Source organism: Saccopteryx bilineata, chromosome 3 (assembly GCF_036850765.1).
Source record: "Saccopteryx bilineata isolate mSacBil1 chromosome 3, mSacBil1_pri_phased_curated, whole genome shotgun sequence".
Classification (NCBI taxonomy): Eukaryota; Metazoa; Chordata; class Mammalia; order Chiroptera; family Emballonuridae; genus Saccopteryx; species Saccopteryx bilineata.
Genome location: NC_089492.1, coordinates 169,251,544 through 169,268,042, shown reverse-complemented (window position 1 = coordinate 169,268,042; position 16,499 = coordinate 169,251,544). Strand labels below are relative to the sequence as shown.

Genomic DNA, 16,499 nt, shown 5'->3' with positions numbered 1-16,499 from the left:
GCCTAGTCACATCTTTTATTTCAGCTCAACCTACCCCTACCCTGGGAAACAGTCTGGCTAAGGGTTAAGTACTAAACTGAAAAGTCAACACTGAAACGCCTCAAAATCTGGTTTTTCTAATACTTACTAGCTATGTGACTCTAGGCACAGTCACCTCTCAATGCACATGTAAAATAAGAATAAAAGTGAAAGACTATCTTTTGGGCAAATGATTTTTAAAACTTCTGTTTTCTGAGTTTGCTCACTTTTATTGTTAAAAATGGCACTGCCCAGGTAAAACTGCTAATTACCTTCCTGCTTGGGAAGGGCCATTGGTATGCTAATGTTGGCTGGAGGAGGGGTTTTTGGTGCCAAAGAAGTTTTAAAAGGGAAGAAGGAGAAAGAGAGAAGGAGAAAGCCATTTTTGCAAAGTAGGAAGCCAAGATGGCAGGGTGCTGAAGAAGCCAGTTTGTGCAGAGAGGAGAAGGGAGAGTTTGTGCAGATGGGGAATCAAAGGTGACTGAGACTAGCGGGGGCCTTTGATTCTAGGAAAACCCAGATGTGTCAGTAGCTTTGTCAGTTCTGAATGAGTATAAGGAAAGTGTTTTTCCCTGTGTGTTTTACTTACCAGCCAGGGCAAGGCTAGAATAAAGGAATGGCCCACCATTCTTTGGCTCCACTGTTTCTTTACTGTCCACCCGAATTCAATGAGAACCTGCATGTGAATGGCCATGATGGCAGCGGCTACCGGCCATACACTATCTATAAAAGATCTCATAAAGTCAGTACAAGATAGCTACCCTTTTTCAACATTTTGCCAAGGTGTCCCTTCTCTTTATTAACTCAAAGCATGTTAGTTCCCAAACTCCCACAAATCCACCCAGCCTGCAATGTCATCATTTTTCTCGTCCGTCTTCAACTCTCCATTTCATCAATTTATACAATCATATAACAAAGATTAATGAGTCCTCACTGAGCTGAACACATCTTGATTCTCTTCTAAACCCACCAAAATCATTGTGGGATACCTTCAACTCAAACAAACAGCTTATGCACTGCAGATGGCACACACCAGGTCTCCACGTGCCAACCACTGAAACTGAACATCACCCAGTAATGAAACCCATGCCAACTCTTCCATTAATGAGAAGCCATGAATTTGTAAAATAGCTCATTAATTCCAAAGTCTATTCTTTTTCCTACACATAAGGAAATTAAGAGTCATCATATGGGAGTTTCTGGAACTGACAAAACCTCAGATCCCACCATGTGCTTTATTCTTCCTATGAATTGAAACTCATCTTCAAACTTCACTTTCTGACACATAAACAGCGGGCATAATTTGTTTAGTTTACCAAACTAGTTTATAGATCTCATTTCCCTTTCATAATCAGCACTTGGGGAAGGAAATAAACTTCAGTTACTCTTCGACTAACAATCACGGGGAAGCCTGCAGACTGAAAGCTGGGTGTGCATAACTTCCTCCGGCCCGAGCCACACTCTCATTTCCTGTGTGGCTAAGAAAAGCAGGTCTAGAGTCGCCATACATGAATTGAGGCATCCACGCACCCAAAAACAAAGCAGCTTGACTTACTACTATGCTGTTCAGTCCATACAAATAAATGAATGAAAAATCCCATCTTTTAAGTGTAAATGAGGATATGTGGTAACACAGCAATTAATGGTGATTACACTTTTGTAAAATGAAAATATCAAGAAAGATCAGCATTGTAGCTCCATCTCAATCTGCCAAAACAAAATTTTCCACAATATCCAAACCTTTTCGATATTCCTTAATGAAGAATGACACACAGAGATAGAAAACTGAGATGATACAAAGAAAACGAGTGTGCTTAAAAACATCTGCCAGCCCTTACACTGCACACCTCCTATGAGCTGACAGGTAATTATGGATGCCTAAGGGGTCCTAAGAGAAACCAGCAGAAGAATTCCCATGCAGAGCCTGGCCCTCGCCCAAATTGCTGACCCACAGAATCATGAGCAAATAAAGTTGTTTTAAGTCATTAATTTGGGGGCAGTGGTCTGTTACCCAGCAAAGGCCAACTGAAAAATGCATTTATCACAACCTGATGCATTCATTTTGTCTTCTTAAATGCAGTCTATGTTTTGATCATCCACAACAGAGTCTATAGTATTTTTGTGCTACCTATCTGAATAGAAGACCATACATATTTCTTTGCTTTTAAAAAATGAAATTCTTAATTTATTAATAAATTGTTAAGTCTTTTAGAGCACAAAGTTCTTTTCTGTGACTTCACTGTCTTTATACTATTGTTACGAACTGGATTGTACTCAAATGCCCCCAAACTTCTATGTCAAAGATGTAACCTTCCCAGACCTTAAAATGTGACTATATTTGGAAACAGGGCCTTTAAAAAGGTAATTAGATTAAAATAAGGTTGTTAAGAGTTGATCGGTGTCCTAAAAGGAAATCTGGACACTGAGACACCAGGGGATGCACAGGCAGAGGGAAGGTCATGTGAGGGCACAGCAAAATGGCAGCCATCTGCAAGCCAAGACTTGATCTTGGACTTTCAGCCTCTAGAACTGTGAGAACATGAATTTCTGTCGTTTAAGCCCCCAGTCTGTAGTATTTTGTTACGGCAGCTCAAGCTGACGAACACAGCTGCAGAGTTCTTGTGGCCTCCTATGATTACTACATTCTCTAAAAATTAAAAAATTATTAAAAATTTCATAGAAGAAATGTTGGGTAGCAAGTAATTTTTTTGAATGATTTTTAACTAGGAGGGTAGGTTTTAGTCCCATTTCTGTGGAATAAGCTCTGTGATTCTGGAAGGGGTCTACAGCCTCTTTAGAATAAATCTTAGGCCCATTCTTGCACCAAAGTTTGAACAAGATAATCTTCAAGCCCCCTCATAGCCCTAACACTCAAATGAGCAAACATGGAAATAATTACCAGAATGTGCAAATTAATTCTACAAATGTGTTTTGTTTGCTTGTTTTTAAGTGAGAGGAGGGGAGGTAGAGGGACAGATTCCCACATGTGCCCTGACCAGTATCCACCCGGCAACCCCCATTGAGAGCCAAGGCTCAAATCCACCAAGCTATTTATAGTGCCTGAGGCTGATGCTTGGACCAACCAAGCCACTGTCTGCGAGAGAGGAAGAAAGAGAAGGGGGAAAGGGAAGCGAAGAGAAGCAGATGGCCACTTCCCATGTGTACCATGATCAGGGAGGGATCGAACGAATGTTAGGCCAACACTCAATCCACCGAGCCAACCAGCCAGGGTCATACAAATAATTTAAAAAGAAGTCTTTATTTCTGGGGGGGGAAGGTGTTGTATTTTTTTTTTTCTTTAGTAAGAGAGAGAGAGAGACAGACAGCAGATAGGAAGGGAGAGAGATGAGAAGTATTCACTCATTTCTTCTCTTACGTGCCTTGAAGGGGGGGGCACCAGCTGAACCAGTGACCTCTGCTCAAGCCAGCGACCTCTGAGCTCAAGCCAGTGACCATGGGGCCATGTCTATAATCCCACACTCAAGCTAGTGACCCTGCACTCAACTTGGTGAGGACCTGTGCTCAAGCTGGTGACCTTGGAGTTTTAAACCTGGGTCCTTGGCATCCTAGGTCAACATTCTATCCACCACGTGACCATCTGGTCAGGCTTAATTTCCAGTTTTATTCAGGGTTGGTTGATATCACTGTTGAACATTATAGGAAGTTTTCCTATAGTTTGTAATTAAAAGGAAGGTTATGATGAGTTTTCAGATAGTTGTAGAATATATTTCTTATACTCTCAAGGGGAGAAAAGTATTCCTGCTTCTTTCTTCAAAGAACCTCTTTTGAAATGTTAGGACAATATATCTCCTACGAACAAATAGGTTGTACAGAGATGGCATCTTCTTTTCAAAGTTCATTTCTCAACAAAGGTTTCACAAGCAGAGGAAATGCACAACCTTTCCTCCCTGCAGTTTCATCTCAACAGGTTGCCAGGATGAAATCTGTGTTCTGGGTAGTTCCTATTTTGCTAATATCTATAAACAAGCTATTGAGAAGTTAAATGAAAACTGTGTTTTGGGAGTATAAGAATAATAAATGCTAAACCAAACCTGACAAGACTTGATTATTTAGCATTTAGGTAGCATTATCACATCTCTAAATTGCCTTAGAGTCACAACTGTTTCATGAAGCAGCACTCAGGATTGGATTTGGGATTTATCTGTATTGTATGACTGAGGTTCTTCAAGATAGTAAACAACTTGATAGTAAACAACTTGCGGTTGTCACAGGCAGCTGAGTTTCAAAACTTAATTAAAATTGAAAACTCCTTGGGCATTTGTTACTTTGGGTGGGATGAGAATGATAACAAAATAAGGAGTTTTTTAATTTATCATTGTCAAATTGGAATATTGAGTTAGCAAAGCATATTTTTTCCTTAGATGAAATATTTTAAAGTAAAGATTTTGGTTTAACAAAAAATTTTGATGACTTAATATTTGAAGTCCAAGGCCAAAGTCTATAATCGCTCTATATAAACCATTCTGATAATGACAGGTTTAGCTAGGTTTGTAATTTGTACATATTCTGGGACAGACATTTTAGAGTGAAATTTTAATAAGAAATAAAAGAACTAACCTAGGTACAGTTATTTTGTATCTAGATTTCTTGGATTCAAAATAGTTCTCTTTGCTTAGAACTTTTACATTTTCCTCTTTTGTGCTATAAGGTACTTAAATTTAGAGGACTACTACGATTCTGAAAGAATCAGTGACATTATCAAATTATGCCTTACTGCATTTGCAGATGGAAGAGGGTTAAAAATACCTCTCGATACTCCCTAGCAAATATGTATTTGGTGGGGAGAGGGGTACTCTATATGTGATATGGACATATGAATGAGTAGACATGAGTCTTCAAAACAGTAAAACTTTTCATCAAGAGAAGAAAAGTCCCAATTCACAAAATTTGGGGCAATTTCAAGAAAATGTTTCTTGAAAGTATGTGCTAGGGTCGGTCATTAGTAAAATAACTAAAACTAAGTTCTTTTGAAAAACAAAGTTGAGAGGACTCACTTTCCAATTTCAAAACTTCCTACAGAGCTACAGCAATCAAAACTCTTTGGTATTGGCATAGAATAAACAGAGATCAATGGCATAGAATTAAGAGTCCAGAAATTTAAAAAAAGAAAAAAGAGTTCAGAAACCTTCACATCTAATTAAGGTAAAGTGGTTTTCTGTAAGTGTATCAAAACAACTGAATAGGAAAAGAACAGTCCTTTCAAACAAATGGTGCTATAACAACTAGATATCCACATGCAAATGAGTGAAGTTGCACTCCTACTTCTTATCACATACAAAAATTAATTCACAATAAATCAGAGAACTAAATATTTATATAAGACCCAAAACTATAGAACAAAGTACAAGAGTAAATCTTCCACGGCCATACTACCCTGAAGGTGCCCGATCGTGTCTGATCTCAAGAGGCTAAGCAAGGTCAGGCCTGGTCAGTACGTGAATGGGAGAAAATATAAGGAGTAAACCTTCATAAACTTGGCTTCTTAGATATGACACCTAAAACACTAGCAACAACAAAAATAGATAAAATGTACTTTATGAAAATTTAAAACTTTTGGGCCCTGGCCAGTTGGCTCAGTGGTAGAGCATCGGCCTGGCATGCAGGAGTCCCGGGTTCAATTCCCGGCCAGGGCACACAGGAGAAGCGCCCATCTGCTTCTCCACCCCTCCCCATCTCCTTCGTCTCTGTCTCTCTCTTCCCCTCCCACAGCCAAGGCTCCATTGGAGCAAAGTTGGCCCGAGCGCTGAGGATGGCTCCATGGCCTCTGCCTCAGGCGCTAGAATGGCTCTGGTTGCAACAGAGCAATGCCCCAGATGGGCAGAGCATCGCCCCCTGGTGGGCGTGCCGGGTGGATCCTGGTCGGGCACATGCCGGAGTCTGTCTGACTGCCTCCCCGTTTCCAACTTCAAAAAAATACAAAAAAAAAAAAAAAAAAAAAAATTAAAACTTTTGTACTTCAAAGAACACCATTAAAAAAGTAAAAAGTCAACCTAAAGATTGGGAGAAAAATATTTACAAGTCATACATCTGGTAAAGCAGTGGTCCCCAACACCCAGGCTGCAAACTGGTACCGGTCCGTGGGCCATTTGGTACCGGTTCGCAGAGAAAGAATAAATAACTTACATTATTTCCGTTTTATTTATATTTAAGCTTGAATGATGTAATGATGTTTTATTTTTAAAAAATTACCAGATTCCCTCTGTTACATCTAAGACTCACTCTTGATGGTTGTCTCGGTCACGTGATACATTTATCAGTCCACCCTAAAGGCCGGTCCGTGAAAATATTTTCTGACATTAAACTGGTCCACGGCCCAAAAAAGGTTGGGGACCACTGTCATAAAGAACTTATATCTAGAATACCTAAAGAAATATTAAAACTCAAATATTTTTTTAAATAACACAATTTAAAAATAGGCAAAAGGCCCTGGCCAGGTGGCTCAGTCGATAGAGTGTCATCCAGCCATGCCAAGGTCATGGGTTTTATCCCCAGTCAGGGAACATATGAGAAGCAATCGATGAGTACACAACTAAATGGAATACCAAGTTGATGCTTCTCCCCTTCCATCTCCCTTCCCCACTCTCTCTCTCTCAAATCAATGGAAAAAAAATTGTTTTTAAATGGGCAAACAATCTGAACAACTTCTCTAAAGAAGATATTCAAACGGCCAACAAGCATATGTAAAGATGCCCAACATCATCAGCCATCAGAGAAATGCAAATCAAATCACTAAAATAACACTAGAATGGCTACAATCAAACAGACATAATTAGAGTACAAGTCCCATGATGCCTCCCAGGCGCTGCCAGTCCTGTGTAGCCACAACTGGAGGGCGGGACAGCGCTTCTGAGCTTGATTCTGTGAGCCACCAGCATGCCTGAGAGCTGGGACAAGGATGTGTATGTACTTGGTGCCCAGGCACCACAGGCCGGCACCCTCGCCACAGACCTCTCTGCCCAATTCCATCACCTACTTAACAAAGGCCTTCAATCTCCTCGTGGACTGGCCTGTGACTTTTGTGAGAGAGTTTATGGAGGAGCAGCATGTAAAGAACAAGTATTACTACTACCACTGGGAGTTCCGTCAGGTGCCAGACACCACCAAGTGCAAGGAAAAGAATGTCTCGTGCATGTTCAAAGCAGAAATGCAACGGAGAAGACACTACAAAGTTAATCAAGAAATTGTCAACATTATCCAGGAAAGGCTGAAGGCCTGTCAGCAGAGGGAAAATGAAAGCTACAGGTAGAATTGTGCCAAGGAGGTAGAACAGTTCACGCAGGTTGCCAAGGCCTACCAAGACATTCATAACGACTTAGGGGCCCATTATTCTGCAAGGAAGTGCCTGGCAAAACAGAAGCTGAGGATGCTTGCAGAGAGAAAAGCTGCTAAAGAGGCTACTGCTGCTGCTTCCTGAGTCGCTCTCACATGACTGACACCACTGCTAAAATAAAGAGTAATGAAACCTAAAAAAAAAAGACATAATTGTAAGTATTGGCAAGGATATGGAGAAACTAAAGCCTTCATATACTGCTAGTAAAAATATAAAATGGTATAGTTGCTTTGGAAAATGTCTAGCAGGTCCTCAAACAGACATACAGTTATACCAAGCAATTCCTAGATATATACACAAGAGAAATGAACATACAGTCTACACAAATGTTCATAGCAGGATTCCTAATAGCCCGAAAATAGAAACAACCCACATGACCATCAACTGAGTAACAGATAAAATGTGGTATATATCCATACAATGAAATATTATTCAATTAAAAAAAGTACCAACACATACTATGACATGGATGAACCCTGAAAACATGCTAAGTGAAATAAGCCAGTCATAAAACATGCTGTTTGATTCCTCTTATAGTAAACATCCAGAATAGGTAAATCTATAGAGACAGAAAGTAGATTAGAAGTAGCCTAGGACTGAGGAAAGGAAATGGGAGCAGTAGTAACAGGACAATTGGGAGTATGGAGATTCTTTTTCAGAATGATGAATGTGTTCTTAAATACAGCTATGATTGCACAGCTCTGTGAATATACTAAAAGCCAATAAATTTATACACTTTAAATAGGTGAATAGTGTGATATCTGAATTACATCACAATAAACTGTCTTCTTCAATGATGTTTTTCAAATCCAAAGTTGTTCTCCTGAGAGCAACTTCTCCTACTCCCCACTACTCCCATTAAAAAAGAGGAAAGGGTTGTTTTCACAGTTTTGACACGTTGCTGATGTCTCATGATGAATGAATGGTGAATAAAAAGATAGACTGGATATACCATTGGACTGTTACTTCTATCCAAGATGGCGTTAACAGAGACTAAATTTGCCTTTCCACTTGAAAACCAAAACAAATTCATACAGAATTTATGAGACAGTTTTCAAGAAGCTAGAACATTGAACAATGAAGATCACTGATCTCTGAAAGCTATGAAACCAATGAGGTAAGCCATACAACTGCCTGGACTTAGTCCCTTTACAAAGTTAGTGGCATGGTACAGGCAGAGAAAACCCAAGCTCTGGGCAGACTCCTCCAGCAGAGAAGGAACTAAGAGTGAAGGTAGACCAAGGCAGCTAGAGTTCCAGGTGACAGTATCGGAGATGAAAGCTGAACAGAGAAGAAAGGTCTGCAGAGGGACCCTGTGCATTTAGTCAAGTAATGATCAGAATATGCACATAAGGCAACTAACTACTCAAGGCCAAATGTTAAAAAACTACTCAAAAGTATCAGAAGGAACAGTGCAGATGCTCACACAGGGATAGGAATAGTGCCTGTTCCCACCAAACAAATGGAAACTGAACAGAGTATTGTGAAAGATCTTACCTTAGTGAGGCATCATTAGCACTGAACTAACCACTGTTCAAGAATTCCTTAACAAAAACAAAAGAGCAAAACCCAAAGGGATCAAATTACCATATTTCCCCATGTATAGGATGCATCTTTTTTGGAAAAATTTAGGGTCTAAAAACTGGGTGCATCTTATAGTGGTTGTACTTTTTTTTTACTTGGATTTCCCGCTTTTTTGCACTTCTTTTTGTGCTCATTGTTATTAAAGACAGTGATTTGTCATCAGACACGGATGAGGAGTTTTGACAGTGATGAAGAGTTGTATGAATTTTATGATGAATAAAACTTGAGTTCGATAACTTTATGTAATACATTTTTTTTCAAATTCCGGGCCCCAAAACTAAGTTGTGTCTTATACATAGGAGTGACTTATACATGGGGAAATACGGTATTTCCATATAATTTAACTGTACCCCAGAACAAAGCTTAAGGATACTAATAGAAATAATACCCAACACAAAAGAAGGTAATATTTGTAATATCTGGTATCCACTAAAAAATTATCAGACAGGAAAGCATAACTAATAATAAGAAAGATTCATCAAAACCAAACCAATACTGACAGAGATACTGAAACTATAGACAAGGACATTAAGACAGTTATTTAACCCTTTGAGTAGTACGAATGTTCATGTACGCCCTCATGCCTCCTGACCATCCAGAGTATGATCGATTTCTTTTAAAAATGTGTAAGGCAAAATTTTAAAAAGGCAAATGTATGTTCTTGTTTCCATAAATTGGTTATCAAACATGATTTTAAGTTAATAAAACTGTAACTGGAACTAATTTCAGTTTTTGAAAAAAAAACTCACCCCCAAGAGTCAGCAATCATGAAAAAAACTCATTACTCAAAGGGTTAACTGTATTCCATATGTTCAAAATGTAGAGATCCATACATTCAAAATGTAGAAACCTGGAAAATATTCTAAGAGACACAAAATCTTCTACAGATAAAAACACAATGACATGAAAAACACTAAATGTGATTAATGGCAGAGTCAACATTAAAGAAAAAAAATAAGTTAAGTCAAAATAAAGCCCAAAAGGAAAATAAAAAAGCAGTCAGACATTACTGGCTTAATAAACATGTTATAGGAGTGCCCAAATGTATATAAAAACAGGGAAGGGAAATGAAGAAAAAGAAATTGAAGAAACAGTGACTAAAATTTTGCCAAATTTGCTGTATCTTCTAAACTCACAGATCCAAAAAGCTCACAAACCCCGAGCACATGAAACACTAAGAAAAATACACCAAGTCATATCACAATCGTACTGCTCAAAACTAAGGGTAAAGAGAAAAATCTTAAAAGGAGTCAGAAAACAATAGCATGTATGTATACAAAGGAACAAAACAAGGACAGCAGACTTCTAGGCAGAAACAATGCAAGTAATGAGGCAGTGGAAAAACCTCTAAAATATTGAAAGAAAAAAAAAACAAAAACACCTAGAATACTTAGCAAAAATATGTTCAAAAATGAAAGCAAAAAAAAAAAAGTTTTCAGACATACAAAAGCTAAAAAACTTCATTGTCAGCAGTCCTGTCTTACAAATGATAAAATAAATCCTTCAGGCAGAAGGAAAATTATACCAATAAAATAAGGTTCTATATAAGAAATAAAATGCACCAGAAAAGCAAACCACATACCTACATTAGGTTTTCTTCCCTTACTATTTATCTCTCTTTAAAAGATAGTTAACTGTTTAAACAAAAATGATACCAATATATTTTGAGGTTTATGACATATATAAAAATAAAAAGTATAAAAAAAATATTCTAAGGCCAGGTAGGAAGAAAGAGAATATGACTAACATGTTCTATATTGCACATGACGAATAAATCATTTGAAGGTGAACTGTGGCAAGTCAAAAGTGTGTACTGTAAACCCCATATGGCCAGTGGCTGTTGCCGTCGTGGCCATGCAGGTTCTCATTGGATTCAGGCAGACAGTAAACAAACAGTGGAGCCAAAAAGTGGTGAGTGTTAGGCAAATGAGTTTGTAAAATCTCTATTTTCTGAAGTTTGCTCACTTTTATTGTTAAAAATGGCCGCTGCTGGCCCTGGCCAGTTGGCTCAATGGTAGAGCGTCGGCCTGGCGTGCATAAGTCGCGAGTTCAATTCCCGGCCAGGGCACACAGGAGAAGCGCCCATCTGCTTCCCCACCCCTCCCCCTCCTTCCTCTCTGTCTCTCTCTTCCCCTCCTGCAGCTGAGGCCCCATTGGAGCAAAGATGGCCCGGGCTGGGGATGGCTCCTTGGCCTCTGCCCCAGGCGCTGGAGTGGCTCTGGTTGCAACAGAGCGACGCCCCGGAGGGGCAGAGCATCTCCCCCTGGTGGGCGTGCCGGGTGGATCCCGGTCGGGCGCATACGGGAGTCTGTCTGACTGTCTCTCCCCATTTCCAGCTTCAGAAAAAAAAAAAAAAAAAAAACGGCCACTGCCCAGGTAAATTGTGCTGCCAGGGGAAACTGCTAATTACCTTCCTGCTTCAGAAGGGCTATTATTATGCTAATGTGTGCTAGAGGAGGGGTTTTCATTCCAAAAAGTTTTAAGAAGGAGAAAGGAGAGGAAGGAAGCCATGTTTTTGCAGAGTGAGAGAAAAAAGACAAGATGGCAGGGTGCTGAAGAAGCAACCAAGGAGGCAGGGAAAGAGAAAGCAGCCAGTTTATGCAGAGAATAAGGAGCTATGTTGGCAGATAGAGAACCAGAGGTGACTTAGACTAGTGGGGGCCTTTGAGAAAAGATTCACCTGGTTGTGGAACCGGAGAATGTGTGAGTGGGTTTTGGTGCCCTGTGTGTGTTTTACTCACCGGCCAGTTGCAAGGCTAGACAAAACTAATGATCCACCAGTTTTTAGTTCTGCAGTTTCTTTACCGTATGTCTGAAACAAATGGGAACCTGCACGTGCCTGGCTGTGATGGCCAAGAGGACTGGCCATGCATTTGGTATAATCGGCAGGATTCAAACCTGCACGAGAAAGAGAGAGGAAATAGGAAACCAGAGGGGACTGAGGCTGGTGGGGGGCCTTTGATTCTATAAAGACTCAGAAAAGATTCTCTTGAATGTGGAACCAGAGAATGTGTAAATGAGTTTTTGGAGCCCTGTGTGTTTATGTTTACTCACTGGCCAGGTGTGAGGCTAGAATAAAGGAATGGCCCACCAGTTTTTAGCTCCACAGTTTCTTTACCATCTGTCCGAATCAAATGGAAACCTGCACGTGCCTGGCTGTGATGGCTGTGACTACTGGCCATACAGTGAGCCATTCCCTTCATGAAAGTCTTGTACCGGAGGACGAGCAAACAGGCAGGGAAGACTGCTTCCCTCTCATTCAGAGCTCCCAAAGCCCTGGTACATTCTGATTCCTCCTAAAATCAAAAGGCCTCTACCAGCCTCAGCAAAGCTCTCAAAGCCCCTCAGCTCCAGTTCCACATCTGCATTCCTTCTCCTCCTCCTGCACAACCCAGGCTGGGGAAAAAAATCCCTCCTTCTGCAAACATTAGCAATACAATGGTCCCTCCCAAGCAGGAAGGTAGTACACAATTTGCAATCTGCCACCCTGAGGGCATCACCACAGCCTTTCACAGATTACATACACATGGTGCTGCCCAGGCCAATGCAAAATATAAATGAGGAAACCTAAAAAAGATTTTACAAACTTATTTGCTCAACAAACCCTAAAGCAACCTATGAAATAGCTAATAAGCCAGAGAACAGAAACATAAAACCAATCAATTACCATATTTTTCGCTCCTTAAGACATACTTTTTCCCCCAAAAAGTGAAGGGGAAAATGCCCGTGCATCTTATGGAGCAAAAAATACAGTATTTTATTAAATATTTTAACACACCATTTGGTTCAGAATATTTTTTTTATTTTCCTCCCTAAAACCCTAGGTGTCTCTTAATGATCAGGTGTGTCTTATGGAGTGAAAAATACCGTAATTCAAAAGAAAGCAGAAAAAAGAGGAAAGACAAGCTACCAATAAAGAAAATCAGCAGAAAGACCCAAAATAGAAATGAAACAAAAATAAAGGTCAAGAAAATCCTATACTTAGCATTTTAAATCACTTTTTTATATCAATAAAAAGGAGAATGCAGTTTTTTCAACAAACTGAGTAGCAAACTAATTCAATCTAGGTGTTGATGACAGAGGTCTTGTTTACACAAAATAAAACAAAAAGATTTCATACTTTGATGGCTAACAAAGGTCTTTTTGCCAGTATTATTAGAGAAAGGTTAGAAATATTTCACATACTAAATTTTTTCAAAAAAAACCCATAAAACCATTCTACTCAATAGGCTTAGGAAAAGAAAATTTCATTTTTTGTCTACATTATCAAAACCAAATATATAGCACCTCGCCTGACCTGTGGTGGCGCAGTAGATAAAGCGTCGACCTGGAATGCTGAGGTCGCTGGTTCAGAACCCAGGGCTTGCCCAGTCAAGTTGATGCTTCCTGCTCCTCCCCCCTTCTTTCTCTCTCCCCTCTCTCTAAAAATGAATAAATAAAAATATTTTTTAAATATATATATATAGCACCTCAAAAGAAATGCAGAACTTTACTTCTTAAACTATTTCCCTGTATAACTGAACTCCAGAAACTTTTACTTACCATTGAAAAACAAAGCTATACACCATTACTTTGATTCTACAGAAGTCATTTCCAGGCCTAAGGGCAGGGAGAATAGCAGCTGCTGAATAAAGTAGTCTCTAGGCTGTTTACTGCAGGGCACAATGTGACCTACTTGGGCCATCCATTCATCAAATATTCCAGGTATGATTCCAGATGCTGCTCAGAAGACATTCCAGGAGGCCTGATGAGAACTCCTTCTGCACAGCACCTTTCTGGGGTTACTAAATGGATAAACTGTTAACCCTAACTGGTCAACAAGAAACAAAACAGCAATGAACACCAAAACAGCAGCATATATAGGACACAGGACCTCCCAAGAGACAGATGGCTCCAGGAAAACAGTAAGGAGCCTGTTGATTGCCATAATCAATGGAACACACTGCCCATCTTTATTCAAAGCTCTATTAACTAAGATGATGTGTCATAAGGTTTTTAACTGTACAAGCTGACCGTTTTTGCTCCTCACACCTCTATGCCTCACCCACAGAATGTGAACTTAAATCAAGTTTCACTGGGTACACATGTACCTTAGCAGACCCAGCTTACCTGTATACTCCCATAGGCCCTTGTAAAGCCAGTAGCCACGGCCACCATCACAGCTGTCTGGCCAGTGCAGGTTCGCATTAGATTCAGACAGACGGTAATGAAACAAAGGAGCCAAGAATTGGTGGGCCATCACCTTTAATCCTAGCTTGCACCTGGCGGGCAAGAACTACACACAGTGAGAAAACACTTCCCTTTCCATTCAGAGCTCCCAAAGCCACTGACTTATCCAAATTTCCTAGAATCAAAGGTATCTGTTGCCTGACCTGTGGTGGCGCAGTGGGATAAAGCGTCGACCTGGAAGTGCTGGGGTCGCCGGTTCGAAATCCTGGGCTTGCCTGGTCAAGGCACATATGGGAGTTGATGCTTCCAGCTCCTCCCCACTGTCTCTCTCTCCTCTCTCTCTCTCCTCTTTAAAATAAATAAAAATTAAAAAGTATTCTGTTCAAAATATACTAAAAAAAAAAAAAAAAAAAGGTATCTACCTCACCAGCCTTATTCACCTCTGTTCCCCATCTCCTTCTCTCTGCACAAACTCTACACAAAACTGGCTTCTCACTCAGCACTCCACCATCTTGGCTACTTCTCCTCTCCTCCACGGGGCCTTTCTCTGCTCTCCTCTAGCATGGGCTTCTCCTAGAACTTAATCACGCTTCTCCCAGAACAATGTGATCTCTCTTCCTTTTAAAACTTTTGGCATGAAAGCCCTGCCCCAACACATATTAACATAATCATGCCCATCCCAAGCAATTACCTGGGCGACGGGCTTCCAGGTGGGCAGCGCCATCTTTAACAAAGTGAGCATAATATATTTTATCTGTCCAACAGCCCTGCTCTTGCCCATCTGCAGTATCACACTCTTCAAATTGTTTGCTCTGTGTTCCTCCAGGCACGACCTGACTGCTCTTCCTGCTCACTGCCTCCAGTGAGCAATGGTGCCTAGCACATAGCACGTATACATCAAGTACTGCAGTAATAAATGACTGAAGGGCCTTACCAGGTGGTGGTGCAATGGATAGTGTAGGACTGGGACCCAGAGGACCCAGGTTCAAAACCCTGAGGTCGTCGGCTTGAGTGTAAACTTACCAGCTTGAGCGTAGGGTCACTGGCTTGAGCATGGGATCATAGACATGACCCCACAGTTGCTGAATTAAGCCCAAAGTTGGCTGGCTAGAGTTCAAGGTCGCTCTGGCTTGAGCAAGGGGTCACTCACTCTGCTGTAGCCCCCACCATCAAGGCACATATGAGAAAGCAATCGATGAACAACTGAGGTGCTGTGACAAATAATTGATGCTTCTCATCTCTCCCTTTCCGTCTGTTTGTCCCTATCTGTCCCTCTCACTCTGTCACAATAAATAAATAAATAAATAAATAAATAAATAAATAAATAAATAAATAAATAAAATGACTGAAGGGAATTTAGTAGCACAGCCTGAACTCTCTACAGAGAAATGCAGACCAGATACTAGTCCTGACTTGTTGGCTCAGTGGTAGAGCGTTGGCCTGGCATGTGGATGTCCCAGGTTCAATTCCCAGTCAAAGGCAAGTTGGCCTCAGGCACTGAGGATGGCTCTATGGCCTTTGCCTCAGGTGCTAAAAAAAATGGCTATGATTGCAACGAAGCATCAGACCCACACAAGGCTTGTCCAGAGGATCCTGGTCAGGTACATGCGGGAGTCTGTCCCTATGCCTCCCCTCCTCTCAGTAAAATTAAAAAAAATAAACTCAGTGGTAGAGTTTGGCTCAGTGGTAGAGCGTCGGCCTGATGTGCAGGAGTCCTGGGTTCGATTCCCGGCCAGGGCACACAGGAGAAGCGCCCATCTGCTTCTCCATCCCTTCCCCTCTCCTTCCTCTCTGTCTCTCTCTCTTCCCTTCCCGCAGCCAAGGCTCCATTGGAGCAATGTTTGCCCAGGCGCTGAGGATGGCTCCATGGCCTCTGCCTCAGGCGCTAGAATGGCCCTGGTTGCAACAGAGCAACACCCCAGATGGGCAGAGCATCGCCCCCTGGTGGGCATGCCAGGTGGATCCCGGTCGGGCACATGCGGGGAGTCTGTCTGACTGCCTCCCCATTTCTAACTTCAGAAAAATACAAAAAAAAATAGTAATAATAATAAAAAATAAACAAATACTAGCCTGACCAGGCAGTGGTGCAGAGGATAGAGCATCAGCCTGGGACAAGAGGACTCAGGTTCAAAACCCTAAGGTCACCAGCTTGAGCACGGGCTCATCTAGCTTGACACATGCTCACCAACTTGAGCACAGAGTCACTGGCTTAAGCATGAGATCATAGACATGATCCCATAGCAGCTGGCTTGAGCCCAAAGGTCTCTTGTGGGAGACAGGTTGTAAACTAAAAAAAAATGCTTATAGCCTAGGGCTTAGTTTAAGACTAAGATCTTCCCCACACCCTTGACTGTTGCATGGTAGGGAGTGGTGCACT

At 41.0% G+C, this 16,499-nt stretch overlaps 1 protein-coding gene and 1 pseudogene across 43 annotated transcripts in view; one reads left to right on the top strand and one right to left on the bottom strand.

Annotated features, from left to right (window-relative positions):
* The window catches only part of MAP4K4 (mitogen-activated protein kinase kinase kinase kinase 4), a 243,480-nt gene that overhangs the window by 209,903 nt on the left and 17,078 nt on the right, over positions 1-16,499 (bottom strand). The gene's annotated exons all lie outside the window — the stretch shown is intronic.
* LOC136328923 (NADH dehydrogenase [ubiquinone] 1 beta subcomplex subunit 10 pseudogene) lies at positions 6,913-7,453 on the top strand (annotated as a pseudogene).